We start from the raw sequence: 17,903 nt of genomic DNA, 5'->3' as shown, positions 1-17,903 counted from the left end.
AAGAAACAATTTCTGCAAAAAAAAAAAAATAGGAAATATTAAAAGAATGACCCACATTTTATATTTTCACAAAGCCAGGAACCACATCTTCTCTTTCTTTATACCTGCCATAATGGAATCACAGGTACTCAAATGTTCTTTTGAGTTTACATGAGGAAGGTTCTGTCAAGAAAAGCATATGATCATCCTAATGGAAATAATCAAAAGCCTCATAGAGACATTAACAGCAAAAGCTATCCATTATGAGAGGGACCTCCAAGATGGCCCTCAGTGATCCCCATTTCTTGGTGCTGTGGCCTTAGTGTAATCTCCTCCCCGAGTGTGGGCTGGTCTAATGACTTACTTTTAACCAACAGAATGTGGCAAAGGTGGGGGCGCCTGGGTGGCTCAGTCGGTTAAGTGTCTGCCTTCAGTTCAGGTCATGATCCCAGGGTCCTGGGATTGAGCCCCACCCACCCACCCCCTGTACTCCCTGCTTAGTGGGGAGCTTGCTTCTGCTTCTCCCACTCCCTCTCCCCACTGCTCATGCTCTCAAATAAATAAATCTTCAAAAAAGAAAAAGAAAAGAATGTGGCAAAGGTGATGGGACGTCACTTCCATGATTAGGTTACAAAAGATTCTAACTTTCCATTTTAACCACAGATTAGCTCTGTTGCCTTCTCAGTCAGGATACCTTTATAAAGCAAACTGCCATATTGCAATGGCACAGGAGCCCAGAAACAGAGGACATTTTCTGGCCAACAGGTAGCCAGGAACGGAGGTCCTCAGTCTAACCATCCCTGAGAAACTGAAATCCACCAAGAAAAATGTGACTTTAGAAAGGGATCCTTTTATGGCTAAATATTTCACCATATAGATATACCACATTCTGTCTGTCCATCTGCTGATAGACGTGCTGGTTGTTTCTATCTTTTGTTTACTGTGAATAGAGCTGGTATAAATATTGGTGTACAAGTTTTTGTTTGAACACCTATTTTCAATTCTTGAGTATATAACTAGGAGAACTGCTGGGTCACATGGTAATTCTATGTTTAACTTAAAAAAAACCACCATATATTTTGCCTTGCTAAGTCTCTAGGTTTGTAATAAATTGTTACACAGGAATAGGAAACAAAACTAAAGAACTTGCAGCTAGGTGGCAACTTCCAGATTGTGAGCTAATGAACTAAAGGTAGGGAAAAAAAACTTACCCTAAATCTTACTGGCAACTTGTTATTGCTCTATGTAAATAGCATCTAGTAATTTTTCAAAATGTTTCTTTCCAAGGCAACATTTAAAAAACAAATTGTTATGAGGGCTTATTGAGTGCCATGTACTACACCCTGCCGTACAGGTAAGAACGTGGAACAGAGGGCGCCTGGGTGGCTCAGATGGTTGAGCGTCTGCCTTCGGCTCGGGTCATGATCCCGGGGTCCTGGGATCGAGTCCCACATCGGGCTCCCTGCTCCTTGGGAGGCTGTTTCTCCTTCTGCTTCTCTCTCTCTCTCTCTCCCCCCCTCTGTCTCTAATGAATAAATGGATAAAATCTTTAAAAAAAAAAAAAAGAACATGGAACAGACGTGGTATCAGCCTTCAGAGTGCACAGATCTCTCGAGTGCTCTGATTTTCCCCAGAACTCTTTCTTCTCACTTTACATGTCCTCCTAGGGAAATGTCTTCACTCCTATTGTTTCAGCTACCTCTAATATCCTGAAGACAGTTCAAATGCTCTTATCCAATCTTCTCCAAAGCCCCAGTATTCTTATTCCTTACCATCTATCTATCATATATTCCCTTCTAGAGGTTTCCCAGGTATTTTAAACTCAACTTGTCCCCATGTGAACTCACTCTTGCCATGAATTCTTTTCTAAACCAGTCTCCTGGATTCCCTGTCTGGGAATTGACAGCCACCCAAATTATGAATCTTAAGAATCATCCTTAACCCTTTATCCCTTTTTCCTAGTAGTCAATCACCCCCCATCACCCAACTTTACTCTCTGTGTAACTGCCAAGCTCTTGGACACTCTGAAACTCCACCATACATTTTTCCTTTGGCTGTTTTTCCCCTGTTCCACTCATGTCTTACTAAAAATAAAACAAAAACAAAAACAAAAAACCCCTATGCACGTTTCAAGTCTTACATCCAAACATCTCCTCTAGTGAAGTCCTCCTTAATTTTTACAAAACTGCTGTCTCCATCCTTTGTTATTCTAGAGCAAACTGTTCATCCCTTCACTGTTAGGATACTTGTAACGAAGTGTTTTTAGTACTTCCAGTTCCTTACCACTGCTCTGGACTGACAATCTCTACTTGTGCTTTGCGACCGATTCTTTTGTATATTTCAAGGACCTCATATAGGAACAGGCATAGAGTCCTCAATTAATTTACATGGCCTGAACTAAAAATAGTCATCTGATTTATATTACTCATTCACTTAATCAACTAACAAGTATTTATTGAGTGGCTTCTATGTACCAGACCTAGTTCTGGACACCAGGAAAACTGGCCAACTACGTACATGTGGCCCCTGCCTGACTCATGACCTCATGGTCTAGCAGGTCACTGAACTGATAATATCTTTATGACAGTCTATCATTTAGGCTTCAACTTACATGTGCTGCAAAGTATTTCCTATAGCAGCGAATTTATTCTTCTGATCCTTAAAGTAGCAACAATTGGAAAGTTAAGTTTCTTTTGGATGAGTTGTAAATAAAATAATTTTACTCCCAATGTCATCATCACTGCATTAAAAAAAAAAAAACCCTCCTTGCCGTCTCAAGGCATATGACTGTACAATATATCTAAACATCTATGGGATACCTCAACTATCCAGAACACAGCCAAAAACTAGGAGCCATGGGGCAGCCAACAGAAAGGGCCCCAAATTAACATTCTAAAGCTCACATGCTTAACCACTCTAAAAAGTCCCTCAGGCCCACACAAAAATCTTGCCTAGAAAAAAAATGTGATCACACTTAGTTTCTTGGCTCTCTGCTCAGAGCATATTAGAAGTAGTAAATCATTATGTGGGAGATAGAGGAGAAATAGAAACCACCAGAGTCAGGCATGTGGACAGTAGCAAGAAGAGACAGCCACAAAAGAAAGCAAATAAAAAAATTAGAACATTTTAAAAGAAAAAGAGAGGCAAGATCAACAACTATGAAAGAAAAAAAAAAAAAAAGGCAAAGACCAGAAATAAAAAGCCCAATAGTTCAGATTTAAGGTAGCAGGGAAGAGTCACCCACTGCCCTGACAGTTATTACAGGGTTTTTAATGTTCATCAAATACACAATGTATTATACTCCTGCTACTTTCCTGCTACCTTATTATGGAGAATTTTAAATATATGTAAGCAACTAAAAAGGTATGATGAACACCATCACTCAGCCTCGACAACCATTAATTCTAGCCAATCCAGCCTCAACCTAATTCCTCTGTCATATTATTTGGAAGCAAATCTCAGATATCATATAGTTTCATCTGTAAATATTTTGGTATAGGTTTCTAAAAAAAAAAAAAAAAGATTCTTAAAGACACAACCAAAATATCATTACATCTAAAAGAAATTAACAAGCCCTTGAAATCATCAAATATCCAGTTGTTTAAATAACATTTCGGTACTAGAAGTATACCCTCAGCGGACACTGTGGAAAGTATAACATATAAGAATTTCAAAGTCTTAAAATCAAATTGTAAGGTTTTCAATCCATTCTTGGTATTAAAATGTCTTAATATTTCATCAAAATCTATTTTTATACTCTTAATTAGTTTAATTGGTTAAATGCCAACGTGAGATACAGTAAGTGTTCTAAGAAACACCTTCTTCGCTAATGCAACAGCTAATGGAAATGTAACATTGTCAAATTATGGCACTGTAGTATTTTAAACTTGTTTAATTATGGGAAGACCTTTTATGGAAAAGCCATTTATTAAGATAATTTTGTTTATAGTCTACAATAGTTCCTACAGATTTGAAGTATAAGAGTTTGATTCATTATTATTTCAAAGCCATATACTAGTTCCCCGAAATCATCAGGGGTGGTCTGTTTACTTATTGGGGGACCAGAGTAACCTTGAGAGAATTTCATGTCACAATTCAGCTGCACTAGTACTAAGTTGTAATTATCCTTCAAAAGTAAAAAGGATGGGGGCACCTGGGTGGCAGAGTCAGTTGAGTGTCTGACAATTTTGGCTCAGGTTGTGATCTCAGGGTCATGAGATCGAGCCCTGCCTTGGGGTCCCTGCTCAGAGAAGAGTCTGCTTAAGACTTTCTCTCCCTCTCCCTCTGCCCCTCTTCCCTCCCCCATTCTCTAAAATCTTTTTTAAAAAGTGAGTAGGATGAAACAATCGTAATGATATACACCTGAGAAATCTAGACTTTATCTTTGTTAACCACAATCTGGATAGGAAGCTAAAAGAACTTGGAACACAGGGAGATTGGTATTCTCTTCTTACAACTAGAAGTCATGGTTTTGAAGGAAAAGTAAATAAACAGGACTATCAGTACTTGAATTGGGAACTGGAAACATGTGGTACATGTGAGGAAGAGTGTGTGTGAGAGAGAGTGTATGTGTGTGTGTGTGTCTATGTGGTAGGTGAAGAGGTAGTTTGCTCAGCATAAAGTTCAAAACAGCTTCAGACTGAAATCAGAGAGAAAGTATCCCTTGATAAAAATCTCACCTTCCTAACATATATGTACCTTGGAAGGATTACAGCTGTACTGAAATTCCTGCGGTCATTAGGGTGTCCAGTGGGGGCCAGGGCACAATCCTATTTCTTGTCATCACCTCTTACAGTAACTAGTTTCTGTTTATCCCAGTATGTCATAAAAATATCATTTTCCATGAGTCTGATGTGAAAAATCTTGGGAAGCATTGGTCAAAAGAGCTTAGCCTGCCATTCAAAGCTCCTGATGGTCTGACCCAAGTGACCTTTCTATCCTCAAATCCTTCCACACCACTTATGAAACCTTTGCAGTGTCCATAACGAACTGCTCACATTTTCATCTTATACCCATCATGTTCCCCAAATGCTACCGCCTCTGCTTATGACTTTTCCCTTGGCTGGGAATCTCCTCTCTCTCTAAATCTTTCTTAGAGTGTAATCTATTCTCAAGTCCTGCATTAAATGCCACCTGTGCCACAACCATTCCTTTTACTGCACTTGTACATCATCTTTTTTCCCCCACTCGAGTAGTTATCTGTTTTTTTCTTTTTAAGATTTTATTTATTTATTTGAGAGAGAGAGAAAGAGAGAAACAGTATGAGAGGGGAGAAGGTCAGAGGGAGAAGCAGGCTCCCCGCTGAGCCGGGAGCCCAATGCAGGACTCGATCCCAGGACTCCGGGATCATGACCCAAGCCGAAGGCAGTCGCTTAACCAACTGAGCCACCCATCTGTAATTTTTTAAATGTCATGTGTAACTTTGTATCTTGTACTATTTTTGTTTATGTATGGTTTCTAGTTTGCCAATGAGAATCACAGCTCTGACAGCTAAACTCAAGTCAACTCACTCCAAACACTTTCTGAGTACCTTTTATAGGCTGTATACCTTTTATATACTAGATGCGGAGGAATAAAAATGAATGTGGCCCTACTATCATCGAATTATTTAGCACTGTTCTATTAAGTTCTAGTCAATACAATAAGGCAAGAAACTGATGTAAGAGGAATAACCATTGGAAAGGAGACAAATGATCATTATTTGCAGATGACTACTATACACCTACACACACAAGAGAATTAATTGGAAAACTTAAGACAATAATATGGTTCCATAAGGTGATTAGAAACAAAATTAAAATGTTTTACAATCTTTTTACTTCTACTTAAAATTTTAAAACCATGCAATAACATGTTAATACAGAAAAATGCCAACATCTGTATGAATGACACCAACAATGCCCGCATGAATAAAGCACCGTACCATGTTTTTAGATGAGAAGACTAAATATAGTAAGTATTTAAATTCTTTCCAAATTAGTGAGTTTCATGCATTGCTGATCAAAATCTCACGGGAAACTTTCAACCCAAAAACTCAACTGGAATAACTAGTATATAAAACTAGCCATATTTTTTAACAACAAAATGATAAAGACATAAGACAACAAAGGTGACAAACTTAATCTCGGTTATCAAAAAAATTCAAGCTGAAATTATATGGAACCAGTTTTCAAGTATCAAATTACCTAAAAAATCTAAATGATGGTCTGCAACAATAGGAAAGATGCAATAAGATAACAGAATTGATTCCTATATAAGAATGTAAATCCATGCAAGTTTTCTATAGAGCCATTTTGTACAATATATTAAGAGCCTTAAAATGTTTTGATACCAAATTCTGCTTTTAATATCTAAAAAATATTCCATAACTCAAAAATCTACGCTTTTATAAAATAATCAGAATAGATATAGGTCAGATCTTTATCAAAATACATATGACAGCAGATATATAAGGGATCTGGGAAGGACACAGATATAGAATTAAATTATTTTATCATTAATCATTAGAAATTGTCAAGCACATTTAAGAGTCAAAATTACACACAGATCAGACTGAATTAGGAGTACTGACAGTTGTATTGAGGAAAATGAGAAAGAGGGGTAGGTTAGTAATGGAACCCCCAAGGACACAGAGTGGTAAATGTTGGCAGTACCCTAAGAACACTATTCGTGGCCTAATCCGTGGCTTGTCCTGTCTTGATAGCAGCCCTGCTATCAGAGCCAGATGCCATTAAACATGGCTGCTAAGAAGTCCTCAGTTCTGATAAATGTCTATCTTATTCACTTGACAATCTCATGGCAAAGAAGCATGAGCAAACAACAGAATTCAAATGTCTGAATTGTGACCATCAAAGAAGAAATGGTGGATGTTATTCCAGAGACCATAATATCAATGATGGTCATTTATGCTAGACTTTAGCGTTTCAACATAATTAGATGAGGAGGAGGAGGAAAACCAGCCCATGACTTTAAGGGAAGATAAAACTGTAAGAAGGGGAAAGAATAGAGGCTAAAATGAATTTATACTTGTAAAATTGTTATGAAGAACAGGTAAGCAAAAAAACCAAGGTAGGTATAAAAAGAATGATTTCGATCTGGAAAGAGTTAAGTGAAGGTAAATTTGAAGCGAGGAGAAAATGCGTATCAAGCTTCTTTAAGTTAATGCAAGTCTCCAGATCCAGACAGATTACATACCAAGATAGCAGAAAAACTCAGACATCATCACAAAACTCCTCCAAGCACTGTGATATAACCATAAAGAATGCTACCAGGAGACTGAGGATAGGCAAATATCAACCCAGATTTTAAAAAAATGGGATCATCATGAGCAATCATGGAGTCACTAAGAAGTCTTTCAAAATAATTCTCAGTTCCTTTTGTACTGGCTCGCCAGGTTGGTACATTTTGGGAATAGCGTAGTATGAGATCATTTCAGCAAAATATTTAACAAGTCTCCTGCTGTATCCTTGGGCAAGAAAGAAAAAGTAAATCAGATGACAGCAGTTAGGCAGCATTATAAGCGATTTAACGGCCATATCCAAAAATTCATGGAACTGTGCCATGGAAGGTGTTGGGTCTTCTATGATTTGCAACCAACCTTGGTTCTCCTAGCACTTTACACATAACTCTATTACAGCAATTATCACAGGGCATTATAGTTATATAATTACAGGTCTATTATTCCTCACAGCTTGTGAGCTCCCTAAAGGAATGATCACATGCTAGTCTTCTTGTTATCCCTAGAAGAGAGCATGAGACTGGCACAAAGTAGGCAATTTGATACATGTCTATACAATTTAATTGAGTGAAAACTTTAAAGGTATCATTTCAAGATTTACAGATGGCACAAGGCTGAAAGAATTTGCGAATATACTGGATGACAGAATAAAAAAAGTCAAAACGTTCTTGACAAGCTGGAACAACGAGCCAGTGCTTACATAATGAAATTTAAGAGAGATATAAGTAATGTCTGGAACTTGGAATTAAAAAAAAAATCAACTGTGTAAGAACAGAAGAGTTCTGACTTAAAACAGCTGGGTATTTTGACAGCATATCCAACGTGAACCAATGGGGTGTTGTGGCTCAGATTATCGGCTTTAAGAGAAATTTAAGTATCCGAAAGAAAAGAGGGAAGTATCACTGGTCAGAGCACATCTTGAACATCATGCTTCTGGATACATGTTTTACAATGGACCACCACAGAAGGTGGCAACAAGGATGGTGATGAACCTGGACACCATGTAATACAGAAGATGACTGAAGAAATGAAAGATATTTAGCATGGAAAATGATCTTCCAGAATATATGATAACAAGTTTCATGTTTCTGAATTACTGTCTAGAGAAGACATACTATTTATTGAGCATGCCCCACAAAGCAGAACTGGATTCATTTTAGTTTCAAAGAAGCAGAAAGTTCCCTTTTGGCAAATAATGAATTGTAATAATTAAAACTCTTCCAACATGGCAGGTAAATACATACTTTCTGAAACATGGACTTCTCACCATGGAAGTATTCAAACTGATACTGTATAGCCACACCTGGGGGATCGGAAAAGAGTTAATTCCTATCTAGTATAACCAGTCTGACTAAGTAACATCTGATTTAACATGTATGGTTTCATGTTATTTTATATGATGAAAGAACTGGAGGGCAGATGGCTGTAACTTGCCTCGAATGACTTGTGAGACTCATTTCTGAAGGAAACTGCATACACAACTTTTCTGACATTGCTTTTGAGAAGGATGCTTGGGTCACCGCAGCAAATACACCCAAACCCAGAGTGACGGCGGAGGAGCGGTAAGACACTGCCATGCCTTCTGTGGCGAGAACTCTGCACATGCCCGCAGGTATGGGAAACCAGGAGCTGCCCACTATGACGTAGGTACACTACCAAAATATATAAAAATACATAGACAATCAAGAAGAACAAATTTTTAAACTCCATAACCATACCTTCCATCTTTTTTACACTTACTCCCAGACTTGTTGACTGATTTGAAACAATTTTCCCAGCAAAAAAGCTTTGGCTATTTAATGAACTATATATATTATATAAAGAAGACATGAGCAAACAATGGAGTTCATTTGTAAGTATATAAAACATGCAGTTTTTCAAGCCACCTTTCAAATACCTGCAACAGCCAGTTGGATCACCACAGATACACATCTACTGGTTTCAGAATAATTCAAATCACAAGAATTCAAAAGTGAATTAAAATGTGACTTACGTCCAGTGTAATATAAGCAATTTTTCGACGCATCTTGACTAAATGTAAAATATCATCTGTTTTAGTGACAAACAAGTCTGTGCCATTAATCATATGCTTCCAGCTGCAACAACTCACATTCAAATTAAAACCATGAAATAGCATCCCAGTGTCAAGATTCACACAAACTGATCTTTTAACAGATTGGGGGGGGGGGTGGCAGAAAAACAACATCCATTGAAAGAAGAATCTGGAAACAATGTTACACAATAAAAACATCTGAAAGAGCTTAAGCACACAAGCAGATAGATTTCTGGTTTTTGAACTGCACAGGAATAAATGTTCAACAAAATTCACTGCCTGCTCTTAAACCATGAATATATCATTAAAAAAATACTTCTTTTTATAGCCACAGGGCTGAGCGTTTTGCTGTTTATATCTGTCCCAGCATACACATCCACAGTACTGCCAGGACTGTCCCCTCTGACTTCACTGGGAAGCCAGACAGGAGACTGTCCTGCCCGGGGTTCCTTTTAGTTGATTCAGTTTGTGTCAAAAACTGGCCTCAGAATCCTCTCTTCTTCAGTCACTACACTCGTGCCTGCCAGTGACAAAGCTCCAAACAGTTCCCTTCCAGCTACAGATACTACAATGTTCTGTTTAAAACTCGACTTAGAACTGCAGTAGAGAGCTTGTGGGCTGTTCCACAAACGGCGCCACGGCATCCACTGCACGTTCAAAACTAGGACGGTGCCAGGAGCCAGCAAAGTGATATATTCTAGCTTAGCCATGTCAGGCATTTTCCAGGCCCAGAGAAGGTTTCATATGGTCAGCACATGGGCCAAAGGATGCACACGGCTGTCCTGTACTTGCCCCCTTGTGTCCTCCTCTGGTGACCTGCCCCCTTGAACTCCCTGCACAGGTTTCCAGAAAGGGACGCTATGCAAGGAGGACATGCTCCTCCGAGCCTTTCCTTTCCGCCTCAGGGCTCACACTATATTGCTACAGGGCTCAACACTCCGGGGTATCATCTGGCAAGCCACACATTTTTCTCTGTTCTCAGGTGACGTTTTTTTTCCCCTTTAAATTTTTTATTGTTATGTTAATCACCATACATCACATCATTAGTTTTTGATGTAGTGTTCCATGATTCATTGTTTGTGCGTAACACCCAGTGCTCCACGCAGAATGTGCCCTCTTTAGTCCCCATCACTTCTTTTTAAAATGGTACCCCAGCCCTAGACTGTCTAAGAGCCAGACGAAAAAGAACAGACAAAACTTTGAAAAACCAAGAGTACAAATAAAAACTTTAACAGCCATACCACCCATCAAGGTTAACAGTTCAGCTTCTCCAACTAACAAACCAAGATGAGACCAGGGTAGTTAAGACAGGAGATATAAAAAATAGAGTAAAGAATCAGGGCTTCACCTCAAAAGGTCGTATGCTCTAACTAGATTTTCTTCTCTTGTACTCATTCTTTCTTTCCTCCTCTTGTCCACTTTCACAGAGACACTTTGTCCCAGATGATGAATGAACGAGTATGTAAGACTTTAATATAACAGCTGATGGAGAATTTTCCCAAAACAATTTAACTGAAGGTAAAGTTGTATGTGATAGCTGCACATGGTAGATTGCAGTGGTTTTCAAACTCAGTAAAATAGACTAGCATCCTCTGTAGAGGATTTTTTTTGTGAGAGAGAGAGAGAGAGAGAGAGAGAGCGAGAGAGAGCGCGCGCATGCGCACAAGCAGGGGGAGCAGGAGGCAGTGGGAGAAGCAGGCTTCCCGCTGAGCAGGGAGCCTGATGTGGGGCTCGATCCCAGGACCCTGAGACCATGACCTGAGCCGAAGGAAGATACTTAATTGACTGAGCCAGCCAGGCGTCCCAAGAGAGGTTGCCTTTTAAAGAAAAGCAGCATGAGGAAATTAGTAAAACACTGTAGTAACTAAGATTTATAAAAGAGAATGTCAGAGTCAATTTATGCCTTAGAAATGGTCTTGATAATATTTAATCAAATAATTTAAAATATATTGGGACTTCAATACCTTCAAGAAAACTTGGAGTGAAACCTTTTACAAAACCAGTAATTCTCTCACAATACTACATATTATTTAATAAAACCTACTAATGTGTATATTTATATTTTTGTACATAGGGTTTTCTTAAAGCAGAGTACAATTGTACAATCTTAACAAACTATAGAAATGATCCCTGAAAGTATAGTCTTAAAATAAAAATCTCAGTAATACTATAAATGACAGATGACTAGCATTCTATTGATTTTTGCAAAATCTCAGCATCTGGGGATGATAATGGTGGTGAGGTGTCATGGTGGTGTCAAAATCACATTAACCTAAAATCCCAGCACCATGTTAAAAGAGAATTCTTTTCCACAGTGTACTGCACGCAAATAATCAAAACGAAGTAAACTATTTAGATCTTTACATCTGGGCAGCACTCAATGCTTTTTGCATAAAGCAATATATACTATATATAGATGATATACAATTATATATGATAATATATATTATGTAATATATACAATATATAACTTTGTTTTCAAATTGTCTCATTTTGTTAAATCATGACTTGAAAGTATTAGGGAAGGAGGTTGACCATTAGTCTCAGACAAAAGACTTGGTAGATAAAACCTTTCAAGACTCGTTAAATTCATACCCTCACTCCCTAATGCAAATAAATAAAGTAAATGCCTTTACACTCTAATTGTGATCAGTTTAGAGAAAGGAAGTATTAGAAGGAACAGAAAACCCAAAAATAATTATATTACAACCTCTTTCAAATTACAATGGGGAAAAAAAAATCAGGGAAAACTAACATGTATAGTTAGATTTCCCCCTCTGATCAGCAGAGGAAAAAGGCCTTTTCTTCCTCTGCTGATCAGAGGGGTAACACAATTTAGAAATCTGAAGGAAAGGAAGACATGGGTGGAAAGGTTCATCCAAGCAGAAAGCTGTATGCTGTATTAGTTCCAGGAAGTAACAGGACACAGGAACAGTTAGGGTCCTATGTAGAAGTCAAGAAGCTGTTTAATACCTGAAACACAAAGGACCGCTAGGAAGAAGCTCCAAGGCTCAGAACACCAGAACATCAAGCCTACCTAGAACAGGGCTATGAGAAGGCATTTGACCTTAAAAAGAGAGATGAAGTCTTTTCCTCTCAGCTCTCCTGCAAACATAGACTCTTTCAAGGATTTGAAAAAACAAAGTAACCTCCAAGAAATTTTAAAAAGTAACCACTAATAAAAAGATTCTTGGGTTTGGTGTTGCTCTATTATTTACAGTACAATTCCTGATACACCTCTGTCAAAATTCCCCCGGCGTAACTGATTTTTCTTTGAGTCCTCATCCAAATCCATAGCAAGTTTAAAATTTATGGTGGTAACCCACATAACAAAATCAGAAAGGGAAAACAAACTGTTGATGGAACCTTGAGAGAAAATGAATTTATATTTACCAATTTTGGAGGATAAGGAGCAATCTGACATTTCCATTCTAAAATTTCATCTGCTGTTGCCTGGCCTCATTTTCACCCAGAACTAAGAAGACTACAAAGTCAAACATATTCAGCCTGAGTCTCTCAGGATTTTTTTTTACTGAAACAAGTAGAATCTAGAATCTAGAATAACCAAGAAATTTCAAGTCTATTCAGAGATACACCTAAAACCTTTAGGTATTTTCGAGATTCTAAATTTAAGGCATAATCATTTTGGATCTTACCAAATTACCACTTAAAGAGATTTTTTTATCTGCCCAAGGAGATCTAATGTCCTACAACTTGATAAGTAATTGTAAAAATAGACAATCATATATAAAAGAGTAACAGCATCAAAGACAACACATACTGAAAAGAATACCAACATGCTTATCTATCATCTACTGTAAAGCTTCATATTAAACTGACAACTAAGCCTCTGCATTTTTAACATAGCAGTTTATATTAGGTCCATCCTTACTTACTGAGATACAATCTAATTAGAGGAAAAATTCATTGACACCTAAATCTATTTAGAGGACTTTGGAAGAAAAAGAAAACCAAAAAAAAAAAAAAAAAGAAAGAAAAAAGAAAGAAAGAAGTTTTATATTTACACACCCAATTTAAAAAATACCATCACCTTAAAGAACATGGCAGACCCCAAAAGAACTTGTTGGAATTGCTAACGGCAAAGTACACAGAAAGAAAGTAGGTTATGTTCTACCCTCTTAGCTTATTATGTATAGAATATTACCAACAACCATACCTATACCAATCTTGACCAGGCATTTTGCGGAGACTTACAATAATGAAAAAAAGAAATGCAAATGAAAAATACATTACTTTTTATGCCAAAATAAGGTCCACTTGAAAAACTTTAACCTGAAGTGCGATCTGGATAGCCTAGGATCAGGTCAAGCAGATTAATTTAAAGCTGTAAAGATTCCTGAACAAAAAGGGATATTTCACCCCCCCACACACAAAATGTGTTCTTAAAATGCGAATTATTCCAATGTGGTTTGGAATCTGAGGCTTTCTAATATATTGGTTTGCTTTAGTGTTACTGTCCCCCCCGCCCCCGCCAACCTCCAACTTTGTGTTAAGACCTGTGTATAATCACTGACAGGAATATTTTTCATAAAATAACTCTTAAGGTTGGAAAGAGAATTGTATCACTATGGTTTTGAGTATCCCTATGGAATGAACCACAACTGGTTTATTCTGAGAAATCTCTCACTCTTTGTATAATGAATCTGTCATATGAATTTCTTTGATTAATTGATGCTGCTGTGCACAGACAGATCAATCTGTCTTCTTTTATTAGCAGTAAGATTTTTAAAATCTACATGTTAAATTGATAGATTTGATAACATCTTAATCTTAGTTTAACTGCCTACATATTTAACTTTAACAATTCAGCTACATATGATCATCCAGAAATGGATATTTTTCTTCGTGAAGTCTTTCCCTAGTCACATTTATCTTTTTTTAAAGCATGGATATTAACTTAGCCTATTTAAAATAACTCGTTACTGGAAAGCAATCCAAGAGAAGGACCGTTAAGTTCTTCACAAAACATATTTTCAATGCTTTTGACCAGAGATATTTCTAACAGTACAGAATATTTTCAACAGTTTTACTGTGGTATAACTGATATATAATAAACTACACATATTAAAATAGACAATGTGGTTAAGTTTTGATTCAGGTGCATCTGTGAAACCATGACCATAATCATGATAATAAGTATCTATCCATCACCTCCCAAATTTTCTCATGACCCTTCAAGTCCTTCCACTCCATCCCTCCGCAGCCTCCTGTCCCTATCCCTCAGGCAATCCCTGAAACACTTTGTCACTAATTATTAGTTTGCATTTTCTAGTAATTTCTATAAATGGGATAGGAGTTTATCCCAATATGGGAATACTGCCTTATGTGTTCCATTTTGTCTAGCTTCTTTCACTTAGCATAATTACTTTGAGATTCATCCATATTATGGCATGTATCTATAGTTCTTTCTTTTTTATTGCTGAATACAATTTCCTTATATGGGTAGGTCACATTTATTTATCCATTCACCAACCAAAGACATTTGGGTTGTTTCCATTTTTTCCTATTATAAAGTTGCTATGAACACTTATATACAGTATTTTGTGTGAACATCGGTTTTCGTTTCTCCAAGAGTGGAATGGCTTGATTATAAGATTGGTTTGCATTTATCTTAAGAAGCTGCCAAACTGTTTTTCAAAGTGTTATATCATTTTACATTTCTACTGGCAGTGAAGGAGATTCTCGTTCCTCCATATTCTTTCCACAATACTTGATATATTCAGGCTTTTAAATTTTAGACATTTTAATGTGTGTGTGTGGTGATTTTAATTTCTATTTCCCTAATAACTAATGATGGTGAGCATCTTTTGCATTTGCTTATTTAACTTCTTTATATCTTCTTTGATAAAGGTATGTTCAAAGTTTTTGCCCATTTTTAAAATGTTTCTTTTATTATTGAGTATTCTTTATATATTTTGGATACAAGTTCTTTATCAGATATATGATTTCCAAATAATGTTTACCTAGCCAATAAATGGCCTTTTCATTCTCTAGTAGTGTCTTTCAAAAAGCAGAAGTATTATGAAATCCAATTAACCAATTTTCTTTTCATGGATCATACCTTTGGTGTCTTATCTAAGAAATCTTTGCCTAACCCAAGGTCACAAAGACCATATAAGTTTTATTCTAGAAGTTTTATAGTTTTAGGTTTTATATTTAGGTCCAGGATCTATTTTGATTTTTTTTTACATGTTATAAGGTTAGCGTAATTTTTTAATTTTTGTTTTTTTAAAGATGATTTTATTTTTTTAAAAGATTTTGTTTATTTATTTGACAGAGAGAGACACAGCGAGAGAGGGAACACAAGCAGGGGGAGTGGGAGAGGGAGAAGCAGACTCCCCGCCGAGCAGGGAGCCTGATGTAGGGTTCGATCCCAGGACTCTGGTATCACTATCTGAGCCAAAGGCAGACACTTAACAACTGAGCCACCCAGGAGCCCCAGGGTAATTAAAAAAAAGGGGGGGGATTTTCTTTGAGAGAGAGAGCATGAGCGAGCACAAGTGGGGTGTGGGGGCAGAGGGAAAGGGAGATGCAGACTCCCCACTGAGCAGAGAGCCCAGTGCAGGGCTCGATCATGACCTGAGCCAAAGGCAGACATTTAACTGGCTGAGCCACCCAAGTATCCAAGATTAGGGTAATTTTAAATCTTGTTTCATGTGTTATTTTTGTCTATCTGCTACTAATTTCTAATTTTATTGGATTTTAGTCAGAAAACATACATGGTCATATGTAAATTTCAGGTGTATTTTAAAAGAAAATATGTTTTCTATTTGAGTGTAAAATTCTGTAATTATCAATTAGATCAAGTTTGTTAATTGTCTATTTAAATCCTCCATATATTTTTATTTATTTGATCTACTGTCTTATAAAGAAAGTATGGATAAATTCTTCTGATTGTGAACCTGTTGGCTTTTTCGTACATTTTTCTTAGTTTTAATTTTTTATAGTTCAGAATTATGTAGGTAAATATGTAAAGGTTCATGATTACTCAGTTATCCTAATAGAGCAACATGAAAACCCCTCTATTCTTAGTGTTCTTTGTTTTGAATTTCATCTCCTGGTACTTTCTTTTCAATGGTTTTTAAGGATATCTTTTCTATCCCTTTATTTCTACCTTGCTGCATTTTGTTGTTGCAGAAGTGTCTCATAACCAGAGTTGAATAGGTTATGATCAGTTTTTATGCCACTCATTTAAAAGGCGAATTTAATAAGTAAGTAGTACATTTATTTTGATTACTGATGTATAGATGTTTTCTAGGTCTCATACGATTAATTTTGCTATTTTTCCATTTTTGCATTTTGCTGAATTTATCAAATATCCTTAGCTTTCTATCTTTATAGTATATTTTCTTAAATTTTATTTCTTAAAAAGAAATTCTCATGGGGCACCTGGTGGCTCAGTCGGCTAAGTGTCTGACTTCAGCTCAGGTCATGATCTCAGGGTCCTGGGATCTAGATCCACGTTGGGCTCCCTGCGCACCGGTGAGCCGGCTTCTCCCTCTCCCTCTGCCCCTCCCCCCACTCGCTCTCTCTCACTTTCAAATAAAATCTTTTTTTTTTTTAAAGATTTTATTTATTTATTTGACAGAGACACAATGAGAGAGGGAACTCAAGCAGGGGGAGTGGGAGAGGGAGAAGCAGGCTTCCCGCTGAGCAGGGAGCCCGACATGGGACTCGATCCCAGGACCCTGGGATCATGACCTGAGCCGAAGGCAGACACTTAACCATCTGAGCCACCCAGGTGCCCAACTTTTCAGATTTTTTTAAAAATGTATTTATGTAGATATCATCCTACTTTCACTGTTTTAGTGTTTACCCTAATTTTTAAAGATATATATTTAAACTTCAATCTTTCTTTTAATTATAATCTATAATCTAAAGAAAATATACTTTGATTCTCTCTACTTGACTGACATCTCTCATGTTGAAATTAGAAATAACTCACTTGTGTGTTCCTGTGATTACAATTAATGATTTTTCTTCACAATATGTCTAGATTTAAGTCTTTTCTTGGCCTCAGAAGACCCATTAAATTTGAATAGTCTTTTCTCACATTTGAGGTTTTTCTGTTTTCTTTGATTATTTTAATCTCTACAGTTTCTCTTTACTCTCCCTTTACACCTCTTAGAGGGATGTTAGAATTTCTACTAACTATTCCTTTGGTCTCAATTTTCTCCCATACTTTCAGAGCTGTCCTTTTGCAGGGTATTCTGAGGAAATTCCCTCAGTCCTTAATTTTATTAATTTACATCTGAGTTGTGTCAATGGATATTGTCACTTTAAATTTTCATTTCCCCAGTTCCATTAGATTCCTTTTCAAGAATACAAAAACTTACCTCTCTGAATGTCTTCTTCTGATCACTCTATTACCTCTAGGTCCTTAGGTACTTTTTCTTTTGATGGGGTAAGCTTTCTTTGATGGTGATTTCCCTCATATTGTGGTATGCTGTGATTATATGCTTATCTTTTAAGAATCTACGTTTGCCAGCTCTTTTGTTTACCACTGCCTACTTTCAGTGATTAATAGGGACAGACAAGTGGCTTCTCTCCTGTGTGTGTGGGCTTCCTAACCCACCTGGCAGTCAGTATATTAGGACACTGCCTTGGCCTGAG

At 37.1% G+C, this 17,903-nt stretch overlaps 1 protein-coding gene and 1 pseudogene across 3 annotated transcripts in view; both read right to left on the bottom strand.

Moving 5' to 3' along the window:
• The window catches only part of ARL15 (ARF like GTPase 15), a 394,621-nt gene that overhangs the window by 211,002 nt on the left and 165,716 nt on the right, over nt 1–17,903 (bottom strand). The gene's annotated exons all lie outside the window — the stretch shown is intronic.
• Nucleotides 11,309–11,415, bottom strand: LOC148164406 (small nucleolar RNA U3; annotated as a pseudogene).

Source organism: Eumetopias jubatus, unplaced genomic scaffold, assembly GCF_037043125.1.
Source record: "Eumetopias jubatus isolate StellerSeaLion01/CBP00866 unplaced genomic scaffold, mEumJub1_p1.0 scaffold_5, whole genome shotgun sequence".
Taxonomy (NCBI): Eukaryota; Metazoa; Chordata; class Mammalia; order Carnivora; family Otariidae; genus Eumetopias; species Eumetopias jubatus.
Note: the sequence above shows the minus strand (reverse complement) of the source record. Positions and strands in the feature narration are given on the sequence as shown.